Genomic DNA, 23,196 nt, shown 5'->3' on the forward strand with positions numbered 1-23,196 from the left:
GGAATTCAGAAAAACTGTATTAAAAACAAAGCGTTGGTGCCAACATCCCTCCAAGCTGCCATTTATCAGATGGGCAAGCTGTCTGGCTTGCTGGGGAGAAGCGGCTCTGTTAAACTGCCAATGCCTGCTCTCCTGAGCAGCACTTGTAGCAACCTAACAGGGATGCACAGGAGTCTGCGCTACGGACTGGTATTCTGCCTGTTCTCCTCATCTCACCTAGCTGGTACCAGGGAGGGCTTCCATGGGAAGGGGACATCCTAATTTTGAGTTTTAAGGCCCAAGATGGAGACTATATCAGAGCTCAGGCAGAGACAGCATAAGTGAAGGGGAATTTTCCCTGCTTCAAACTCAGCCAGAAGGATGACTAAAGACAGCCAGGGGTCAGCTGGATTCAGTAGTGCCTCAGGAGTATTGCAGAAGTACTGAGGGAAAGGAATGAGGACGGAGGAGGAAGACAACAATGCAGCAAGCGAAGTTCTCACCACACGAAGGAGGTCATTTTGTGGCAGAACACAATACCATACCAGCAGAAGTCCTTGAGGACACCAAAAGGCTCCATCTCAATGACAGCAACAGAATATCAGAGGGAACATGTTGGCAAGACAGCAACATCATCATCTCCCTGGGTCAGGCATGAAGTCGCCCACCCACAGGACAATGCTCTCTGGGACAGCCATGGGTCCCTAGCAGAAAACTGGGCTTGAAGGGAGTTTCTCTGCAACTCCTGCATCCCCAGGGGGAATTTGGCAGCCATGATTCAATTTGCATCAAGTCCACGATTGTGTTGTTTTGTTTTGTTTTGGGTTTTTTTTGAGAGAGAGGTGGCTGGCAAGTGGCAGCATTATCTTTGCTCGTGTGGATTATTTCAGCTCTAGGAGTATAAATGCTATTAGGGATGGGCAGCACTCACCAATTCATTTCCCCCAGGCAGCAAACACCCATCACAGAAGGGGTGCTTGGCAATAATGGGAAGAAAACGTCGCTATTTTGGACCTCCTTAGCTTGCAAAACAGTATCCCTTTGCTTCAAATATTATCCCTGGAGCAGTTTGAAGACAGCCAACAATTTTCCGTGTTAATGTGATAATACTGAAGGCTTATAGGCTCACCCAGAGATTGTAAATGTTCAGGAACATCAGCTCACAAATCTAGAGGCAGAATAACATCCCTGTGCACAGAGAGGCAGCTGTAACACCACAGCTCCCCTGTCCTGTGACAAACAGTGTTTGCCACGCTGAGTACTCCTAACTAGAGAAACAGGCTCCCACAGCCTCCCTGGGGGTGTTTGCCCCTCTATTACACCCTGCAAAGATTTGGGGGGGATTTTAGCTTCACCTTTCAGTCTCTGTGTGAAGAAAGACAAGATTTAGCTCTTCTTCCCCAGGCTAACCCTGGAGCAAAATGATGCAGCAGGCTGTTGTTTCAGCATGTGCTAGTACGTTACCAGATGCAACAGCACACTGGTACCTCCTTCATCCCAGTGCAGCCATGTCCACCTCCCAAGCGTGACCTTGTTTCCAAATTTGTGTGGTTCTGGGTTTGTGGGCCCAGACAGCAGAAGTCTTTTTTCTTTATTCTTTATTATTTCTTTTTTTTTTTTTTTTTTTTTTTAATTCAGTGGTATTACGTGCTTTGATGGCACCAGACTGAGGAGACTGTAGGCTTAGATGTAGTGTCTAAGCACCTCATGATTTCTACTTTACTTAGCCATCATATCCTCTCCAGAAGGTAAAACCCCCAAACCTTTGGCTCTGTTTTATGTAAAAGGAACAGAGAGTTAGAAAAAAATATGTGATTTGCTGGAGGCCAAACAGAGAGGCTGTGGTAGGGGAGAAATTTGACTGTGGGTCTTGAATTAGCACCCTAACCATTGCTGTCTGTGTAGTGTTTTCTCTCTGCTTTGCATACTCCATTCTGAGACATGCTGGACAAATTCCCTTGGGATAAGGAGTCATTTTTAGCCTGATTTTTTACAGGAATGAAGCTCTCGCAATCATGTTGTCTATCTGCCTGTCTATCAGCCACCCACGATATGGTTTAAATCCACCGGCCAATTTCAACCGAATCCAACAGCAAGGAACAGATCTTACAGCAAAGTGATTCGGATGACTTCACAACAAGCAGAAATAGGGGAGAGAAGAGAGGGAGAAAGCAGAGGGATGGCCCTGTGTGCTTGTGGGACAGACAGACAACCGCTCCTGGCATGGTGTGTGACGCTTCCCGCCCCAATCCGGGGCAAGAAAGAGAGGTTGAGCTCAGGGCGCGACGTGTGGAGCTGGTGAGGCTGGGAAGGAGCTGAGCGTGCTGCAGGGATGTCCTGGGTGTGCAGTGACCCCAGGCAAAAGTGTGGCAGAGGTTGTTCATCCCACTGGCAGCAGAGCGACTTCTGTTCTCGGCGCTCCCTAACCCCCGCCGGCTGCTCCTCCGGGAAAGCAGCTGATCAACATATTGCAACGAGTTAACCTTAAATGGTCTAAACATCCAAACCTCTGCATGCAAATGAATTCTGATGGAAGAAGCAAGACAAAACACCGCCCAGCCACAACTGAGCCCTCTGCTCAGCTTGTTTGCTAACTGAGACACTTCTATGTTTGCAGCTAAAGCAGAGGTGGACTCTAGTGATGTCCTCAGCCCCTTAACACTTGGCACCCCAGACTCAAGATGATTTGCACCTTCCTACCCTATGCTACTGCTTTACCAGGTGCAAGGCTTTGAAGCAAAACATTGTCGTCTGTGTTTTTTTCAGGTTTTTGTGGCCAGAATCTATGACGTAGCCCTATTTTCTTCCTCTCGGGCAGCGCCAAAAGCGGGTGCCATGGGCAAAAGCCTCCGGGCGGGGTGTCAGGCATGTGCTGGGCTTTACCAGCCTCAGCAGATCCGGGTAGCTGCAACCTGCCAGCCAAAGTCAGGGGGTGGAAAGGTGCTTCCCCATCACTTCTGGGTGAACCCAGCTCACATCCAAGGGGCTGTGCCTTAGGGTTTGCTGCTACAGACAGAGGTAACTCTGCCAGCCCCTTTTCTAAGAGAGATTATAAACACTTCCTGTTCAATTGCTGTTGTGCAGCCCGTTTTCACCATGTGGCTATTGCTGATAAGCAATTCTCGGGCTCCCTGTGTGCAAGTCATTTGACATTGGGTTAACTCCTTCACACTGAGTTACAGAGCCGAGTTAATGGTCACAGAGCCAAACTTTCACTGTCGCCCTTTCCCCAGAAGATCACCAAAAGGTCAACTCTTTTCCACCTCTTTGGGATTACAGTCTTTTTAACATCCCTTCCAGCTAGACTCCGCAAACAAAGTCCTCCTTTGAGCCAACCAGTCTTGAAATCCGATGCCCTTGTTCATTTTGCACTGCTGGTGGCAGGGGAGGAAAACAGCAAAGTGACATTTCTATCGTTGATCACAGAGCAAACAGCATAAGACAATGATATTTATCTCCTCCTTGGGCACTTTAGGGCCTCAGATCTCAAAAAAAATACAGTTACTGACAATCACCATTTCCAGCAATCAGGCTGCAGTCAAGCAAGCGGGAAGGTGAACAAGTGCAGGTACAAATGCTCGAGGATTAACTCTAATAACAGGAACCACCCAGAAAAGATGCCTTGTGTGTAACAGCAACAAACAAATGCCTTTAAACTTGCACTGGTGTTAAGTAATGTAAAACTTTGCCAGATAAGGGTTGTTTGTGCTCACTTAGGGGTTTCTGGCAGCCCTGCTCCTTGGATTATTTGCTGAAATGCATTTGGCTCTTTTTCAGTTTGCGATCTTAAAGGCAAAGCGATCGAGTTTCATCCTCATCTCCTATGTGATTCTGGGCAGCATGAAACATCCAATCTTTCCACAGCTGTGAGGGCCAAGGAGGGTGGCACATAGAGCACGGTTGCCCAGGGTGGTGGATGTGGAGGTGAGTGTCTGTGGCCACCACCGTCCCGCCTGGCCCAGGTCATGCCACTTGTTCCTGCTCATGCCATGCCTCTCCAGCCTGCACACGTTTTAGCCTGAGGTTATGTTTTGCTGTGTGGTTTTAGACCACTTGATGTACTGGGGCTTCCATCACTTCCTCTAAGAACAAAGGAAATATAAATAATAGAAAGTCAGTGGTGGCTTGTCAGAAGGAGGTTGAAGGAAAAGCTGAGCAAAAATTTGGCCTGGCAGTGACAGATTATATCTCTACATAAATTTGATAAAAAACCGCTGTGCGTTCAAGGAAAAGCACATGCAGAAGTGGCTTCAGAGGCCTTTCTGCAGCAAGGAAGGTCTCTAACAGCAATTTGAATAGAAGCTGCTAAATTCATCTATACTGTGATTAAGTTATAAAAGATGTACCCATCATTAACCAATTGGCATGAGATAAATGCTTTCTGACCCCCTGCAAAACGAGGGGATATTTTTCAAGTTTTAGACCCTTCTGCATGACGAGAGAGAGACAGAAGATTAAGTGATACATTGTTTAGAAGCAGAGTGCTTCGTTTATATTTAACTAATGCTTAATAGATGTAAGTAAGAAACTAAACAATTATAACGAATATGATAAATTATTTTTTAGTATATATGTATTGTATGTCAAAATTTTTAAAAATTGTAATGCATATGTAATAATTATGTGAATATAAGCAACATAAGAGCATCCAGTCTTTGGAGCACTTATGGAGGATGATCTCCAGTGTTCCCCAGTGCTGATAAAATAAAGAATGCTGCTTAACAGTATAATTGACTCTGCTGTTGAGTTTATTTCTCCATTTCACAATCAGATATAAGCAGTGGAGGGTACTGGGAGACCTGGTGGCACTGGGCGCTCTTACTCTGAATCATCTTTTCTGAGTGTGACAGCAAGGCCCTTCTGGCAAAAGAAATGCTGCTTGGCTGGGAGCTTTCTGGTGTCTTCCCCTCAGGAGCAACAGCAAACAGAAAAGCAGATCGTCACCTGCCTTCATTTCTCCGGGTCTTGTCACTGCTTGAGCTCAGGTTAGCCTGCACCCTCCAGATTGCAGGGGGTTCAGTACCTATCAGCTCTTCCAGTGCTGGACACATGAATTAACAAGTCGTCACCACTTGGCCATGGAAACCAAATAAACTATTTTCTTTTTTATCTGCAATGTGCAGAATTGGCCAAAACAAGATAAAGGAGAAGTCAACAGGAACATGTCTCTATGAGTGGAAGGGGGTAGAAGGGCCCTGGGAAGATACTGGATGCACAGATGTGGGTGCAGCAGCCCTCCTTCGGCAGTGCACAGACCTGTGGACCTCTGTTCCTGGAGGGAGGCAGTTTGCTTCTTCCTTTCCAAGGCGGAGTTTTGCTCTTCACACTTGGATTGTTAATTTAGTTTTGCAAACAAAATTATCACCACATAGGGGGGAATAAAATAGCCTGGGGAAAAGTGAATCACATTTACTTTCCCTCCTCACACACAGCACTTCTCAGCCGTCACCCCTGACCTCTCCCCGGATCACAACTAGTGGTGTTGCAGACACCCATGCTGCATTTTTCCCCACGTAACCAGGCTCAGGTCAAACTGACCCACCTCCTCACTTCTCCAAGCCCGCTGTCTCCTCATCTAATGTGCCCCTCGCATGTCACCTTGCTGCAGTTCTGGCCCAGTGGGAGCTCCCGAGGGAGGGCTGAGAAGTACCATGCGGAAAGCAGGGGCAGCACGATGCAGAAAAGGGGCTTTTTTCATTTGCCACTTGGGTATAGTTTCCAGATTTCATCCTAAAATGGAGCTGTGCCTACACATCAGGGAAAGAAGCCCTGGTCCCACAGGGATGCTGAGGGAGAAGGCAAGAACAGCACGTGCTCTCCCCAACCTCGCTGGCCTTAATCCTCACCCTGAGGCCTCTTCCAGACCTAGGTTTCAGCATCTCCGTGTCACATTACTCACCGGACACAGTGTCTCCAGGCACATTGTTCCCCCCTGGCAGGATCTCAGGCAATAACTACAGCCAAAACAAGGATACGTTGAGAAACACCTTTTTCTTTCAAAGCCCCATTCAGCCCAGCAGCAGCTGTGTGCTTGGGCATACTGAGACGTGGTTTAGAATCTTTTTTACCAGCATGGGAGGGAAGGAAAATGGTATGCTGGTGCATTTTGCCTGGTGGCCACAGTCTGGACAGGTTTTATTCTGTTATTTCCACTCACTACTGATGAATCTTCACCTCCATTAGCTTCTGGGCTGACCCTGATGCTGGTGATGCTGGCTGCATTAGGAAAAGCCCCGGTGCCACAGCACTGCAGGGGACATGAGTCTGATCACCGAGGGTCTGACCCATGGGCTGGGGGCCAGTCTCAGTGTTTAATGCAGCCAGTAGCTCCTGGGGCTGAAGAAAGAAACCTGCAGAAATGCAGGAAGGTGCTGTCAGATGGGACATGGCCAAATCCTGGAGCCCACATCCTCCCCATGACATGTAGCCTGAGTTGTAGTGAAACTCTCGCATGTACCTGCAGCTCGGCTGTTTAGCCACAAACCCCGCCTGGTGAGTGGGGTGCTCTGTGTCTGCTGTCAGAGGGACAAGAGAGGCATTGGGGCAGCGAGCGGGTGAGAAATTGGTGGAGGGATGGGTGGCTGGGCAGCTCCAGGAAGCACGGTAAGCTCACTGTGCCTACAGAGAAGCAGCACTTAACTGTTTGGTGTGTGCTGTAGGGGCTTAAAGTGCTTGCCAGCAGCACAGAGAGCAGAAGGGATTTGCATTGGGGCACCCAGGATCTGGGGCATTTTCTGTGGGTGCTGGAGCTGTTGGCCAGGACCACACAGGCTCACCAAAGCCAATGGATTTTCTCTGCCTGCCTGCTGTGTGGGGATGTCCCCAATGCCTCTAAATTGTGACTTTTGCTCCCACAAGTCAAAAGCGGAGGAGCCACATTAAACCACAGCCATTCCCATCCACTTGCAGAATTCCTCCTGGAATGGTGTTTTCTGGAGTTTACTTTCAAATTGCCTGTCCTCTGAGGACAGGCTGAGAGAGTTGAAGTTGTTCAGCCTGGAGAAGAGAAGGCTCCGGGGAGACCTTATTGTGGCCTTTCAGTACTTAAAAGGGGCCTATAAGAAAGATGGGGACAGACTTTTTAGCAGGGTCTGTTGTGATAGGATAAGGGGTTATGGTTTTAAACTAAAGGATGGGACATTCAGGCTGGACACGAGGAAGAAATTTTTTACAATGTGGGTGGTGAAACACTGGCACAGGTTGCCCCAAGAGGTGGTAGATGCCCCAACCCCGGAGACATTAAAGGCCAGGCTGGACGGGGCTCTGAGCAACCTGACCTAGTTGAAGATGTCCCTGCTCATTGCAGGGGGCTGGACTAGATAAGCTTTGAAGGTCCTTCCCAGCCTATTCTATGATCCTATGAATCGAGGAAATATTCCCCATGGCCTGGTTCCCACCACAGCCTGTCTGAAACCACGTCCATGCCTCAACAGTCACAGGTGAGGCCCCAGTCCAGCTCTTCCTGCTGCTTTCTCCTCCTTCCCTCTTAGCCCTTCATGCGGATCTGAGGATCCTTTTATTCAGCATCTTTTTTGGCATCTTTCCTCATCTCATCAGGATTATATCTGTCAAAGAGCCACAGGCTGGATTTTGACCCACCCAGCCACGCAGAGACATGGCGAGTAGAGTTGGGGAGGGGATGAGGGTAGGGCCAGGAGCACTGTAGCCCCCCATGCAAGGAGAGGCTGGTTCACACTGTGGCCATCATCCCCTGAAGCACAGTGGGCACTGCCATCCCTGCCTTCCCTCTTCCCACCTCCAACATGAGCAAAGGCAAGGTGGGATTTGCGGCTGAATGAGTTAAAATGCTGCTGAAAATGTGCTTCGGCTGGGGCTGGATTGATTTCCCCGTCCCCTGTGACTGATACAAGCATGTCCAGCCAGGGAATTGTAAAGAAAACAGGCTTGAAACCAATTCCATTGCAACCAGCGCCAGCTGTGTGTGTTGATAAGGCCTTCGATAACGTTGCAGAGAAGAGTTATTGATGTTGGAAAGAGCTGTCTTGTAGCTATGGCTTCCTCACTGCTGGCAGAGGGGAGCTGGAGGCAGGTACCAGCAAGCACTTAGAGAACCTAAGAAACATCTCTTGCAAGTGGTGAGGAGCTGGGCCAGTGGTCAGGACGAGGAGGGAGACCTCAGCCTGTCCCACACCATGCTGGTGAGCTGCTTGCTTCATCCCTGCTTGCACCTGGGTTATATTGACTCACTCATGTCTCCTCCATCTCAGGAGAAGATGGGGATATGGAGCAGTGGGATATCTTGGAGGGACAATAGCTGCCTGTCCCTTCAAAGGGGACCCCAAGGATGGGGCTGTTGTCTACGTGCAACAGCCAGCAACTACAACATGTGCGTCATTTTCTCTTCCCTGTGTGCCTGTGCTATCAGCCCCTCATTTTATTGCTCTTTTCTGAAGTACCTGTGAGATACAGAGGCTTATCAACGCATCCCAGAGGTAACCATTCAGACCACCGCAGGAGGGGTGACAGGCACAAGCGAGAAGACCAGTGGGATCACCATCAGTAAGACTGCCCTGACCCCACAGCCTCTTATTTGGTAAATATGGCTGCGTTGCCTTAACCGTTGTGCTTACCCTGGCTGCACTGACTGAACCACACGGCTGGGGCGTGAACCAGATCGGCTCTCCCAGGCTCATTAATCTGACTAAACCATTAAACTCTGCTCAGGGTGACAGCTTATTGCAGGGTTAATGTGGTTATGCTGCCACAAGCTGCTTGCCCTGCCTGGCATGGCACGCTCTTTGGGGGACCCACGACCCGTGCCTGTTTGGGGGCTTCGCAACCCTGTCTGGCTCAATAGGATGCTGTGAGCAGGCACAGAGCACTCACCAGAGATTTACCCATCTTCCAAGCCAGGATGGATTCCTGATAGCCCAGAAATGCAAAATTAGGAAAACACTCTGAAAGCAAAACAAGACCTGGAAAGGAAATGACACCTAAAGGTCTGATCGCATCTGAGCTGCCTGCAGCTGGGTGAGGTTAAAAGGTAACCAAGTCTGCCAAGCTGTCACTACCAGCCTCCCCACCAGCAGGCTCAGCCTCCTTCCAGACACTTTCCAAATTACTGGTTCAGCCTCTCTGTAACCCCTTTTGCTCAAGTGACTCAGGTTAATTGTGACTGTTTTGTTAACCAGCCTTCGTTCGCCCAGCTCGCATTGCCTGCAGTGGGGCGGGCAGGGCTGCATGTGGGGAGGGCAGCTGGGAGCAGCATCGTCCTGGCCAGGGGAGGTAGGAAGCAGAGACTCTTTTTGAGGTGCAGCTGCCAACAGATTGAGTCCTGTGGGTCAGTTTGGGTTGCAAAGGGGGCCTTAGTAGTATATGTGCCTCAAAGTGCCACATGGGTGTACAGGAGAACAAAAGAAGAGGATGAGCTCAACCTGCTTTCATTTTGTACTCCAGCAGAGCTGGAAGGGTGCAGGGAAAGCACCCCGTGAGCCTGGCATTAAGAACTGTGAAGCCCTGCAGCCAGGGTCCAGACAGGCTCACTCCATCTCGCACCCAGAGATGGAGTGTGGGACCTAAATGATTGGGGCCATCTCCATGGGAGCAACACCTAAGTGGGTGCTGCTCCAGCTGATTCCTGTGGCGGGGATGCCTGGTTGGGAGATGCTGGGTCTCCATCCAGCTCCCTGGTGGGAATGAGCTCGGAGCTAGGACAGTAGAAAGTGCTCCGTGCAACTGCTGGCCCCTGGGTGCAATGTGCTCCAGCACTGCTGGGCTGCCACGGGAACAGGAGTACCCCCAAGCCCAAGGTTGAGTCACCAAAAAGTTTGCAGAGGGCTTTGTGCACCCGTTGGTGGTGCTCCCGCCTTGCCTGGAGAATGGCTTTGGGATTCAAGGACAGCGCGGTGACAGCACCACAGAGGTGGGTATGCAGTGAGCAGGGCCACTGCCTTGGCCAGTGTTGGAGCAGAAGAGGGGGCTGGTTTCGTCTCCGGATGCAGCGCCGTGTAACTTTAGCTCTGGGCCATTTCTATTTGTCTTTGCTTCTTGCATGTTGTGAATAGATATTAGCTCAAGTTCAATGGGCTCCACGCAGGTCTTGGAACCAGATGATTCAAGCTGGGATTTGTTCCATATCTTGTGTTTCACGTGTTTTCTTTAGTTGCATTTTAATTGTGGCATTTTCGTTTTTGTTTGGTGAGCTGTTCTACCCAGGTGCTATTCCTTTGCAGCGGTAAATATCCCAAATAAATACCCTTCCCTGCTTTTCCAAGGGCAAAGAGGAAGTGCCCTACAATGTAGCAGGTTAGGTTTTTATCGCAGCTCTTCATCTGGAAAGCCTTTGGGAATGTGTCCACAGAAAATGCCTGGCACTAGTCCGGAAAACAACATACAATGTCAGCAGAGCCCTAGAGAGAGAAGCAGAACATGGTTAAACAAAACCTGGATTGGGTTTATCTCACCTTTATTTCCACCTTGAACCACCGAACCTCTCCTCTGAATGCAGGTGAACTCAGGGACAGCTGGGGAGGGTAAAAAAAATTCTCCTTGCTTTCCCAGCTGCCTGATTTTTTTGCAGATCAGTCCTGACAGGCTGCAGTAACCCACAGGCTGTGTTGTACATCTTAAGCTGCAAGAAGCCAGGAAGAGGCTAGCAGCCAAAAATGAGTGGTCTGGCCCTATGCAGACCCATCAAACCTCATGCAATTAATTCCCATTTCCTGCTGCTTCCTGACAGACTGCTGTTTATCACCACCAGCTGCAGTGGTTGTGTTTGGGTCATGGAGCAGGAGAGCAACTGGTGGGTATCTCTGAGTAGGTCCTGTATTTGGAGGACCCCCCTCCAAACCAGCACCATTTCCATCTACAGGTTGGTGCTGGGAGCGCTCCTGCCTGGCGAGGGTTCTTGTGCCTGGGAGATGAAGATGCTTGGGAGAGCTATTGACTCTATCCCTTGGCTGTTGGCCCGTGCCAGGGCCAAAGCTGCTCCATCCCTGCTCTCCATGGAGTGGAAAAAGCAGTTATCCAAGCTGTGTGCACCCCACATAGGGAGGCAAGAGTGTGTTTAGGCCACCAGCCCCAGCCCCACATAACTGCATGGGGTCTACATCCCATCCTGGAGCCTGCTGACAGCTTGTCCAGGCACGTACGGGAGTTACCGGCACTATTAGACTTTCGGGAGGGACTGGTTTGACAGGCTCCTCCTGCCTTTTGCTAACTCCCCCTCCCAAATTCATGTGAGGCAACTTGTCATGGGCTGCCCCGTCTCGTGGGCAACCCAGAGCTGGGTTTCCCTGGTGTGCTTATGAACCAGTGGCTGAGGGCCAAACTCCTCGGTGAATTATTGCTATCCTTGCTGATGGGCTGTTTTGACACCACCCAACGTGATACCAGAAATGTCACAGCCCAGGAAAGTGAAGGATTGTCTGGTCCCCACAGATTGCCCCAGAGCCACCCATGTGATGGCACCCAGCTTGGGAAATCATGGCGATGCATTTCTGAGGTGCTGGGGGGCATATGGTCCCCTGCTTCTCCTGCCCTCGCTGTTGGGGAAGAAAACCCTCCCGAGGAAGGCACTGAGTGAGGAGGGCTTTGCATCCCCCCATGCCCACGGTGTCCTTGTCAGCCTGCTGGGTCCCAGCTGATGGATAGCTGCAGGCAGCAAATTTGAGCAGCGTCTCGATGCCAGTTTAAATAAATAAATTAGTCTGAATGCTTTGCCTTGCAGAATGGCATCTCATTCAGCCGTTCAAGCATCAAATACCTCCGGGATTCTTTGGGTCTCAATTTGCAGAACTATTTCCCTTTTGAGTGCTCTTTTATTTTTCTTTTCGCTTATTTAAACCTGTTTTTCCTGTACTGAACAATCCTCGAAGGTGAAAGGAGGCAGGTTTTAGATGTTACTGGAGCTTTCCTCCAGATTTAAGAGGGACCAGCAGACTCTATTTAAAAAGGTCTTCCCCAGTCCTTGCTTCCCTGGTTGCAGCAGGTGGAGATGCAGAGGGACATTCATAGAATCATAGAACAGTTTGGGCTGGAAGGGACCTTCAAAGCTCATCTAGTCAAGCCCCCTGCAATGAGCAGGGACATCTTCAACTAGATCAGGTTGCTCAGAGCCCCGTCCAGCCTGGCCTTGGATGTCTCCAGGGATGGGGCATCTACCACCTCTCGGGGCAACCTGGGACAGTGTTTCACCACCCTCATTGTAAAAAAACTCTTCCTCATATCCAGCCTGAATCTCCCTTCCTTTGGTTTAAAACCATTATCCCTTGTTCTATCGCAACAGGCGCTGCTAAAAAGTCTGTCCCCATCTTTCTTATAGGCCCCTTTTGAGGACTTAGATGGGTCACAGGAACTGGAGGGTGGGAGGAACCTGCATGTGTACAAAATACCTTAAAATGGCCTTAAGGACAGAGCAAGTTCAGGCCTGGTGAAGTTGCCTTTTAGCATCAGTGGGATGGGGAAAGCACCAAGCTGGGGAGGAGGGTGGGGAGGTGTCATCCCCTGGCTGCAGCCCCCCTGCACTGCCCTTTCTGCTTTGCTGGAAGCTTTGGGCCATGGAGGTTGCAAAGAACCACCTGGAGAAGCTACTCAAGGCACCTCAGAGGCTGGAAGAGCCGATCACAAATGGAAAGGAGCTGGTATTATTTTCTTTTTATTTTAAGCCAAACACAATAATATTAAGGGATCTGATTCATGGTGTTTGAACACCTGGGAGTGATACACAGCAGAGCCTTCTCAGAGGCACGAGATTTTCTCTGCATATAATCTAAAACAAATGTCTTCCTAGCCAATCTCTAATCAAGGCCTTATGGATCAGTGAATAAATATAGAGGCTTAGTTAAATTAGCAAGATTCATGTTATTGTTGGTGATGGTTTTATGGCTACCTCATCCCACCTGCATACCCCGTTACATAGATCATCCTCTCCTGCCTTCAGGTATCTGCTTAATGCAGTGTCCAGGTATGGTGTTTTGCAGCTATTTTGGAAGAAGCAACGATGTTTCAGGGCAGGACATGCACACAGGCTCAGGCTCCTGTGAAACAGCTGAGAGCAGGTCTCCAAACGCCGTTTCCCTTTGCTGACACTTGCCTCCTCTTGCGTTTGCACCACGCTTTTGTGTGCAGCGGTGCCGCTCTTGCAAAGCTGTAGTGGCCTTTTGCACTGGTGTAGGGGGAATGTGGCAAGCAGGGGGTTTGTGCTGGTGGCTTTTCTATGAGTGTCTGGTCTCTCTCTAGCAGCAGTCACTGTGGTCAAAATTTTGCACATCAGCCAGACCATAAATAAATGGTTTGGCCTCATATTTTAGACGGATTTAGTTATCGCAGTGCAAATTCTGCTGCATCCCTTCAACGCCTCCATCTTCCTGCCAGCTCCCTGCGAGCCCCAGCTGCCTTACCTGTGCTGCAGATAATGGAGAATTGACTATCTACATTGCCCATCCTTCCCAGGGGTGGTAGGTCAATGCTGTGGGGATGATATGCTCCCCATGGGGCTGATCTCCCCTGGTCTCTCTCACTTCCAGTCAGCCCATGCGCTCAGCATAGCTGGAGCAAGGGGGAGCAAAAGCATCTCTCTGACATGCCTTGATTAGCGAACGATGGCGCTTGCTCCCTTGTGGGAATGCCACTGCTGCTGGAGTGATAAACTAGAGGTATCTGGGGATTTGAGGGGACAGCTAGGGAACCGGGGATGAGAGAGATGCTGCTGTACATCTCTGTGAACAAACACAGCCAGTGCATGGGAGCTGAGAAGTTCAGGAGACCAGGGAGTCCTATCCTTGGCTCTGCAGAAACAGGGATGCCACTGATGGGGTGGTCTGCACACTTTTCCTCAGGTCTCAGCTGTCAAAAGGGGACTGAATCCATTTTATTGTCCTCAACCTGCCAAGCTCTCCCCAGCTGCTGGCTGCAGGGCACACACTGGCTCTCAGAGCCCTTTGATGGCAGGAAACTCTGGGCACCTTGGCCACCACCATGAGTGGCCAGGACCAGGGCAAGCAGCCCGGGCGGTCACCCATGCCCTCTCTGCTCTCAGTGCCCATGCTGTCCCTTTCTACCTTCCTGTCTTCAGCCCTTTCCTGCCCCCAGGGGAGCAAAATCCAGTTTTGCCCACATCACCGCCCTGCCACCCTCGGAGATATTTCTCACTCTGCCTCCTCCTGCAAGTGGTCCCTGCAAGGTACCAGTTCAGCAAGGTTGAGTGCAGTTTGCTACATTTTCCTCGTGTTTCCCAGGTCCCTGTTGCACCCCTCCAGCCTGCTGTCCTCAGTACAACCCCCATGGTAGGAATGGTTCCAAAACCAAGCACCATGAGCAGCTTGGCCACACGTGTCCATTCACCAAATCCAGCTGGGGAACTGATCTGGATAAAAAAATGCCTTTTTGTTTTGTTTTCCTTGCTTTATTTGTTTGTTTGTTTTTTAATCCAGCTCAGCTACTCAACCAGGTTTCCTCCAGTTCCTCCAAAAGAGCCAAAGGGCAGCCTGTGGGCAGGTGGGAGGACAAGGATGCTGCAGAGTTCAGGCCACCAGTGATAAAGCTGCGACATCAGCTGTCCAAGGATAGTTCAAACACCAAACTCCAGAGCTGTTTCTTTCCTCCCTTCCCCTCTTCAGACCAGAAGCAGCATCTTCCTGCAGAAGGGCAGGTGCCTGAGGAGCACGGCCACTGCTCCTGGCTAGCAGGAGTTGGCTTGGAGATGAGATTCCTTCCCCTCTGCCACTGCAGCCCTTCAAACTGTGTTTACATACCAGACAGGGATAAAAGTCAAAATTACGTTGGTGTTTGGCCAGGGAATCATTCCAGTTCGAAAACCCTTCGTGGCTTGGTTTTTCGATCGTGCCAGCAGAAATAAACGGAGGGACTGAACCAGGCACAGAGCGGATGCTGGATCGGGCTGCTTGGACAGCCCAGCTCTGCAGAGCTTTCCCACCAGAGGCTGTTCAACATGGTGTCACCTTCCAAACCCTTTTGGTTTCAATGCCCAGTACATTTTTCTAACATTTCAGAGGGTCGTCCCCACCAACTCCACAGGGCACAGCCTCCTTTTGTGCTACCTCCTGGCCACATCTCTACCCAAGATGATCCACTTAATGTCATTCAGTGAATGTGCCTTCTAATATGGCCATCACAACACTGATGTTGCTGCCTGGAGGAGTTTCTGCGGTGACACTGCTGCAGCTTGTGCCTCTCAGAGCTATTTTCCAGCACCAGGAATTCACCAGCCCTGGATAAGCAGGGAGCCTGGAGCAGCTCCCTTTGCCATCCTCCTTTGAACTCATTAGTAACGATGCCAAGACTTGACTAGATATTTAGTTCGCTGGCACTTCCTTAGGCCTCCATGCCCTAAATAGCACTCAGCAGTCATTTATCACCGCGGTCTGGGTCCTCCAGGCAGCGTTCTTGCGCAAGGCTGTATTTATAGCTATGCCAATTTTCTGTGTTTTTCAGAAATACAGAAATACTTGTATTCTCTGCCAAAACTTCCCAACGACTCTGCCGTACTCCTGTGGTTGAATAAACATCAGCCACCTCTCAAACGAAATTTGTCACAACATATTGTTGTCTCGTCCCTTGATCTCTGCTCGCTGTGGCTGCTCTTCTTCTGGAAATTGCCCTAATTTCTCCACTATGGGCATGAAGTTGGATTTCCCAGTGGAAGTGGAGCCTGGCTAACACTCAGACCTCACATCTCTCCCCTGTCCCATGTCTTGGTTTGTATCACAGGGTATTGGCCTCCCTGCGAACTAGCAAAAGGCTTGGTATGGCAGCATTCCTCAAGCTCCCCTGCATGGGGGTCTGGTTAAGTCATAGCATCATAGAATCATAGAATAGCTTGGGTTGGAAGGGACCTTCAAAGGTCATCTAGTCCAACCCCCTGCAATGAGCAGGAACATCTTCAAATAGATCAGGTTGCTCAGAGCCCCGTCCAGCCTGGCCTTGAATGTCTCCAGGGATGGGGCATCTACCACCTCTCGGGGCAACCTGTGCCAGTGTTTCACCACCCTCATTGTAAAAAATTTCTTCCTCATGTCCAGCCTGAATCTCCCCTCCTTTAGTTTAAAACCATGACCCCTTGTGCTGTGGTAACAGGCGCTGCTAAAAAGTCTGTCCCCATCTTTCTTATAGGCCCCTTTTAAGTACTGAAAGGCCACAATGAGGTCTCCCTGGTGCCTTCTCTTCTCCAGGCTGAACAACCCCAGCTCTCTCAGCCTTTTCTCACAGAAGAGGTGTTCCAGTCCTCTCATCATCTTCGTCACCTCCCTCTGCATGCAGTGGCTTTGGCAAAGAGCCTGTGGAGCCATCTCTTTCTCCAGGAATCACAGCCCCCCTGCAACGCCTCAGCTCGAGAGATCGGTCTAATTAGAGGAGAGAGAAACGCTTCTCCTGCTTGGGGAGCTGCAGGTCCCCAGCCTACTTAAAGCTCCACATCAGCCCATCAGCAGGACAGCGTGTCTCCCCTGAACTACACATTAGCTCGCACACTTGGCAGGCAGCCGACCAGATGTAGCCAGGCTGTCTGGAGGTGCCAAACGAAACAATTAACAGCCACTTTGTGGTAGGATTGGTGACGGCAGCTGCAAATCTCAGGTGCATTTGGCTGCCCACCTTGCTTCCAGGCACAGCATCGTCCTCTTGCACCCCTCTGAGGGGCACTGCCAGGGGTTGAGGAGGTGACAGGGAGGGTCCTTTGGTGACAAACAGCTGCAGGACCTCAGTGACTTATCAAAAGTGAAGTGCTATGGTGAAGGGCACCAGCTGATATGCATCTCAGCTAAATCATTGAATATTGTACCTTATTTCTGCCAAGGTGCTGTACCTGTTTGGGTTTTTCATGCTGACACAAGCTGCAGTTCTGCAAGCACTGAGTAACTTTATCCAGGTGAACAGCCCTGGGGAGGTCGGAAGCAATGCTGCCACCTTCCTCGCTTGCAGCAGCAGGCACAATCTGCTTTACTAGATCTTAATTACTTCTTTGCTATCCAAAATTCTTACATTTGCCACTAAAATCAGATAGAAAAAAAAATGTTGCACCTTTGCAGCTCAGATATTTGCAGCCATGAGTAAAGCACTCACACACTCATTTACTAATGGATACACTTCTCTAATTCTTTTTCCCCTCCAGACATTTGCAAAAGCTCTTTTCATTCCCATCACACCTTTAGTGTGCAGTAAGCCATTCTGGTTTTTGTTGCTCTTATCTTTTCTCTGGAAGCTTTTATTGACTGCTTGTTGGTTTTGTCTCCTCACCTTTTCTATTTCCCATCTAGCTTTTTTTTTTCTTCCCCTGTTTTTGTTTCAAGGCTTCAGATTTCCAAGCAGTCCCTTGTGGAGCTATTTTGGATATTTCTCATCACAGCAGCTGAGAACTCATGGAAGAGCTAATGAAAGGAGAAATAAGGAAAAGCAGACTTGGCTCCAGAATATATTTGGATTAGGGAGGGAATTCAGTAAATTATTGAGCTACCTGGATAAAGAATTCATATCCAAAAGCTATTTTACCTTACTGCCTGACACTCATTTACATTTAAGAGCTGTAAGCGTTTTAAGGACGAGCTCTGACGCTGCTTCTCTGTTTCCTTCTTGCTTCAAACAGAGGGAAGAGCCTCTTCCCTTTTCATACAGCATGTGGCTGCAGGTAAAAAATGCTGTGGGTCACAGGAGGGCCAGCTGGGGCCAGTGGGGACCAGCCTCCGCGCCAAACCAATGAGCAGCGCCTGACAAGCCTGTTCAGAGACAGGTTTTTGTTTCTGTCCTTGCACCCACGCCACAGTGGGCACCCACCTTCTGCCTCGGAGCTGATGGATGCACCAGTTTTTTGGCCGTTTAGCTGAGCAGGTCTGCAGTCAGGACAGGGTTGAGCAATCAGGCACCGACGAGGGCAGGAGGAGCCCACGGCACGCAGGCAAATGAGAGCGGCTACCTGCTTTGCTTTGGCTGCCACTCGCCCTTGGCTGGAGCAAGGGACTTTCCGAATCGCTGATGCATGAAACCACGAACAGCTTGCCTTTGATCCCCCTACTTTGAAAGGAGTCCTGAATTTTCCAAAGCAACCAACTCTCATCAGAGGTCGAAGGCGGCCACGTTTGCCCAGTTTTGCTTTGGGCTGGGAGCTCTGCACTGCGTGTTTGGAAATGCCCAACTACCTTGAGGAACCTCCGTTTTGGATGAGTGGTCTTGTGGTTGCTTTTGGCAACAAACCACAGTGGCTCCCCAAGATGTTTTGGTGGCTGTTGGCCACCTTCATGCCACAGCCACCAGAAGGGCTTCATGCCCTCTACAACAACCTGAAAGGAGGTTGTATCGTGGAGGGGGGGGCTGATCTCCTTTCCCAAGTAGCAAGAGATAGGATGAGAGGAAATGGCCTCAAGTTGCACCAGGGGAGGTTTAGATTGGATATTAGGAAAAACTGCTTCGCGGAAAGGGTTGTCAAGCACTGGAACTGGCTGCCCAGGAAAGTGGTGGAGTCACCATCCCTGGAGGTGTTTAAATGACGCAGAGATGAGGTTCCAAGGGACATAGTTTAGTGGCAATATTGTGTTAATGGTTGGACTCAATGATACTGAGGGTCTCCTCCAGCAAAAATGATTCTATGATTCTACGCAGAAACATTTCCATAGCTCCCAAACGGAGAGGTATAGGGTTGCCTGCCCTCCAGAGCCTCCGGCTCTCCGAGCCTTTCCTTGCTACCAGTCCTTGCAACACCAAAGCAGCTGTTTTACTGATGATCTTGCTCCGCAGAAAGAGGCTGGTGTCGCTCCCCACTGTTGCTTGTAAGGCAGAGAAAAGCTCTTTGCCCAGCTCAGGCAAAACTGCAGAAGAAATGCAGAATTTCTAGGTCACGGTGTTCTCAAGAGATGAGTCAAAAAGAGAAAACAGGTTAGGAGATTCCGGGAACACCTAGCAGACAGAGAGCCGGGCTCAAGCATTGCATGGTCCAGAAGTCAAAGTCCTCTCTCAGACGCCCTGGAAACACCTTGTTCAACCAACCTCCTGCTGTGGCCGGGTCCTTGTCACAGGGCTTCTGCTGCTGGCCGCCCAACAAGCCTGTGGTGCAGCTGCTGCTGGTGTCGGGGAAGCAGGGAGGGTAAGATTCACCCCTGAGCAAGAAGCCATAATGCTGCATCCATCCCATCCGCCCTGGCTCTCTGGAGCGTTCCCAGGCTTTTTCTTTCCATGCTCCACTGGAGTCTAATCCTGCATGCAGAAAATTCCTCATGCTTTTTGCTCTTATTCCTCCCGGGCATCTGTTTTCTCTTCCATTCTGTCGGGCTGTTCAACAGCCTGAACTCAGTTACTCTAATCCCTCCATCTCCAGTGATGTTCTCGGCTCCACATAATAAATATTAACAGCTTACATGTATCTTGGGGTTCTTACGCAAGGACTCCAAATAGCTTTATGGTTCATATGCACATGGGGCTCACTTTATTTGCCAGCAAAATACAGCCACCGATGAGACAGCAGTTGTTTAGCAACCTACAGCGACAACACACAATAGTTAAGACAGCAAGTGAAGATAAATATCGTATCCATTTGAAACTCCAGGAGGGGATTTGACTTGGCAGAATATAGGTACTTGTGCTGAATTTTAGCCAGAATACTCTCAATAGCATTCCTATACTTACAGAAAGAGCTATAGGATTTAAAATACCTAACCCATCCCTGGTGGTTTATTTACAACTCATATTAACAGCACTGACGCTTTAGGATGCCAGCGACGCTCTTAACCGGAGAAAGGCGAGACACTTGAGCGATGAACTATACAGGATTACTCTAACGCTCTTCCTCAGAATTTCTAGAGAAGGAAAAATTGAACTATTACATATAAACAACTATCTATTAGCTATCAAATTAAAAAATATTTATATATTCTAGGCAGCTTCACCCTTCAGCTATAGCTGTCTCTGGCCCACAACAGCAGGAGGCCAATTGCAGGATTTTTTTTCAGCAGTGTCACAAACCTTCCTGCTACCTCCTAACGCTCTCAAAAGCTTAACATAGTAGAAAAAAAAAAGAAGAGGGGAGAGGAACATATTCCTGGCTCTTCAGAGCATGGCAGCTGAGAGAACAGAAACTGGTCAAGGATGCTGCTTTCCCCTTGCACAGACCAGGGACCACTGGTGGCACTAAGTGGCACTTGCTTGCCATGTGCCTCCTTCCTACTGGAAAGTCCAGGTGTGCCAAAAGCAACCAGGTGCAAAGTAAGAGGTGAATGGGAACAAACCAGCCCATGTTAGCTTCAGCTCATGCCTGGGCTGCCGAATAAAACCCAAGTCCTGGATGACTTGCCCACAGACCACGTGCCAGAGCCGAGCATGAACTGCCGGCCACGAACCCTGCCCAGCCATCCTTCCGCTATTTAAAGATTTTCTTATAAATGGGTGTGCTGCTCAGCTAATGGAAAGCTTAAAATAAAGCTTAAAATAAAGGTGATCCTTCAGCAGCAGAGATGGTGAGGACCTCAGTTTTAGGTGGCACTGAAGGGTCCCCTGTGACTGCAGAACCCTGTACCCTGAGGAAGCCCAGGAGTTTGCAAGTCTCCCTCTGATGGCTTATTTCCACCCCAGGCTGAGATGGACAACCACCATTTTTTGGAAACCTCCTTTCCCCACTGCTGCAGAGGCCCCTCTACTTGTCCTGGAACTGTGGGATGGGGGTGGCGGGGGCAGAAGGTATGGACAGCCGTCAGCAAGGGCAACACTGGCCGAGCCCCCTCCACTGGCACTAGGTGCTTCCCACCAGGCTGTTGGGAAGGTCTCTCAGGGGAGCAGAAACAAGGAGGGACAGAAAATTAGGGATGGGAGGGACAATGGGGCATCTCCTGTCTCCCACCCAGACACCTCCACTTGGTGAGGTGGTATCAGTGGTTTGGAGAGGAGCAAGCCTAGAGAAGGCTTTTGGGGATTGCTCAGGACAGAGGTACCGCTTCAACTCCAGACAGACACAAGCCCTAGCCCCATACTAAGACCAGCCCCAACATGATCTCCTCTTTCAGTCAGCTCTTTCTGGAGGTCCTCAGTGGCAGCAGGGTGTCTTTCCTGGGTTTTATCCATGCTCCTCATGCAGAGCAAGGAACATACGGCCTCGGTCCTCCACCAGAGCACCCGGAGTCTTTGCATCATCTTCGGCCCTGCTGAATCCTCAGCACGCGGCTTCAGCTCAGCTGCCCATGAGCATCAGGACCAGGGACCAGAGAAGGTCTCACCAGCCTGCCTCCCCAGTCACAGCCTGAGCACCTCTAACCACGCTCAGCCAGCACCCACGGCTCGGGGACACATGGGGCATCCCTGCTGCTTCCATTCCAGGGACAGGGCTTCTCATTTCTACCCTTGTCTCGAGGAGGGATAGCTCTTGAAAAATAAGATTAGCTGCCTTCATGGCAGACTTGTTCTGCATATTCGGATTTAATTTGCCAGCTCCTCTCCAGCAGTCCTGTGGTCTGTAGCTGCACAGTTTTTCTCTTTTTCTGCCTAGGACTTGCTGGTGGTTTTGGATTTCACAACACTGCAAAAAGGCCCCTGCTCTTGTTTCTCCAGATCACTCTGGTTCTGACCTCTTCCATCCACTCCATTTGAAATGGGCAGGGGAGAAGAGGTTTTTCCACTGTTGTTACAGCCTGCATCTTCCCATTGGTCCCTAAGGACAATATTAAATACCGATATTTGCTTACAAGCCTTCTTCCCACAGAAACAACATTCAGTCAGTTTCTTTGACCTGGACTCCTAAGCCATTGTGCACATAGCGTGTACAGAAAACTGATTTTCCTTGTCTTTTTTTCCAGTGGCTGTACAGACACAGCGCAGTGCAATCCACTCACTCCTACCAACTTTGTTTTTCCATACTTCCCAAACTAGTAATTATGCCAAAGGGTAGGTTTGTTTTGAGTGATCTGCTTTATGTAAGTGCATTTGGCAATTCTTAAACTTGTATCTGGAGCATCCACATGCTGGAATATTTCCCATTGGAACTGTTCTTGGTATAAGCTACCAAATACCATAGATAAATGGGATGTGGGAATAAGCAAGAAAGACTTGTTTGTACAGCTATCGAAATCCATGCCAGGTTAGGCGACACAGAATAGGATAAAACCTCCTCAATGCCATTTTAGTCTGTATCAGGTTTGCACCATCCTATTAAATAGCTACAGAACAGCCTGAGGGAATGGACAGGGATCCTCAGGTCAAATGACATTCTGGAGTGGCCCTGAACAACCTGGCCAGGAAGGGGTCAGATACCTGACCTCCCTGTTCCTTGAAGGGCAGAGGCAAGCACGGAGGGACCACCATCCCCTGCCTCAGTCAGCTCTAGGGATGAAGCACCAAACCTCACACAGCTCTGCTCACAGCTCTCCCCATCACTGAATGCCACATCCCTGAAAGGGTCTCAACATCAGGTGCCTCTGCCGCCACGTTCAGCCCACCCAGCCTTCCTGGGAACTACGGGAGGGCAAGGAAAGGAGAGTTTCTGCAGGCAGCCCAGCAGCCAACAGCCCCACATGATTCCCACAAAACCCCACAGAGCACAGCCATGCTAGCAGGACCTGGCGGGAGCAGTGGCAGTGTCACCCATCTACCTGCCAAGAATGCCTGTCATGCCTTCTGAGGAAACAGGCGTTTCTCACTGCTCTGATCCTGCCCACATATTTCTCACTGAACTCAGATCTTGCCTCAGGGCACTCGTTGCTGCTTGATTTATCCAAAGGGATAAATCCCTCTCTGCTCTTTTCTAAGCTAGCACACCCTGAGTGCCTCGAACCTGCACGCACCAGGGCTTGGCTGCACACTGACCTTGACTACAGCATCCTCTGCTACTTCATCCTGAACCCTTCCCATTACCCTTCTCCGTCCCAAGGTGACCAGCCTGCAAGCAAAAATAATTCTGGGAAGGAACCCAAGCTGTTTCCCTCACTGGCCCTTTTCTCTGTCCTTTGCTTGGCTTTGCCCAGCGCTTTATCACACCTCCCCAGGGAGGCACCAGGCACTACGGCACAGCGGTCACCCCGAGGCCTCCCCGTGTTTGCGGGGAAAAGGCTCCTTCCCCCCGGGAGCCAGCGAGGCCGGCTGAAGGGGAAGGAGGCTGGAGCAGGGAGGGAAGAGCCTCGCTTGCCGCCTGCCGTCAGAAGCCTGAACTGAAGAGGCAGATGGCTGCAATCCCGACGCCTCTCCCAGCTTGTCCCGGCCTTAGCTGATGAGATGGGCAGCCAGCAGACCAGCCGGACCCCTCCTCTCCTCACTGCCCACCTCTCTGCTCCA

Source organism: Columba livia, chromosome 1 (genome assembly GCF_036013475.1).
Source record: "Columba livia isolate bColLiv1 breed racing homer chromosome 1, bColLiv1.pat.W.v2, whole genome shotgun sequence".
Classification (NCBI taxonomy): domain Eukaryota; kingdom Metazoa; phylum Chordata; class Aves; order Columbiformes; family Columbidae; genus Columba; species Columba livia.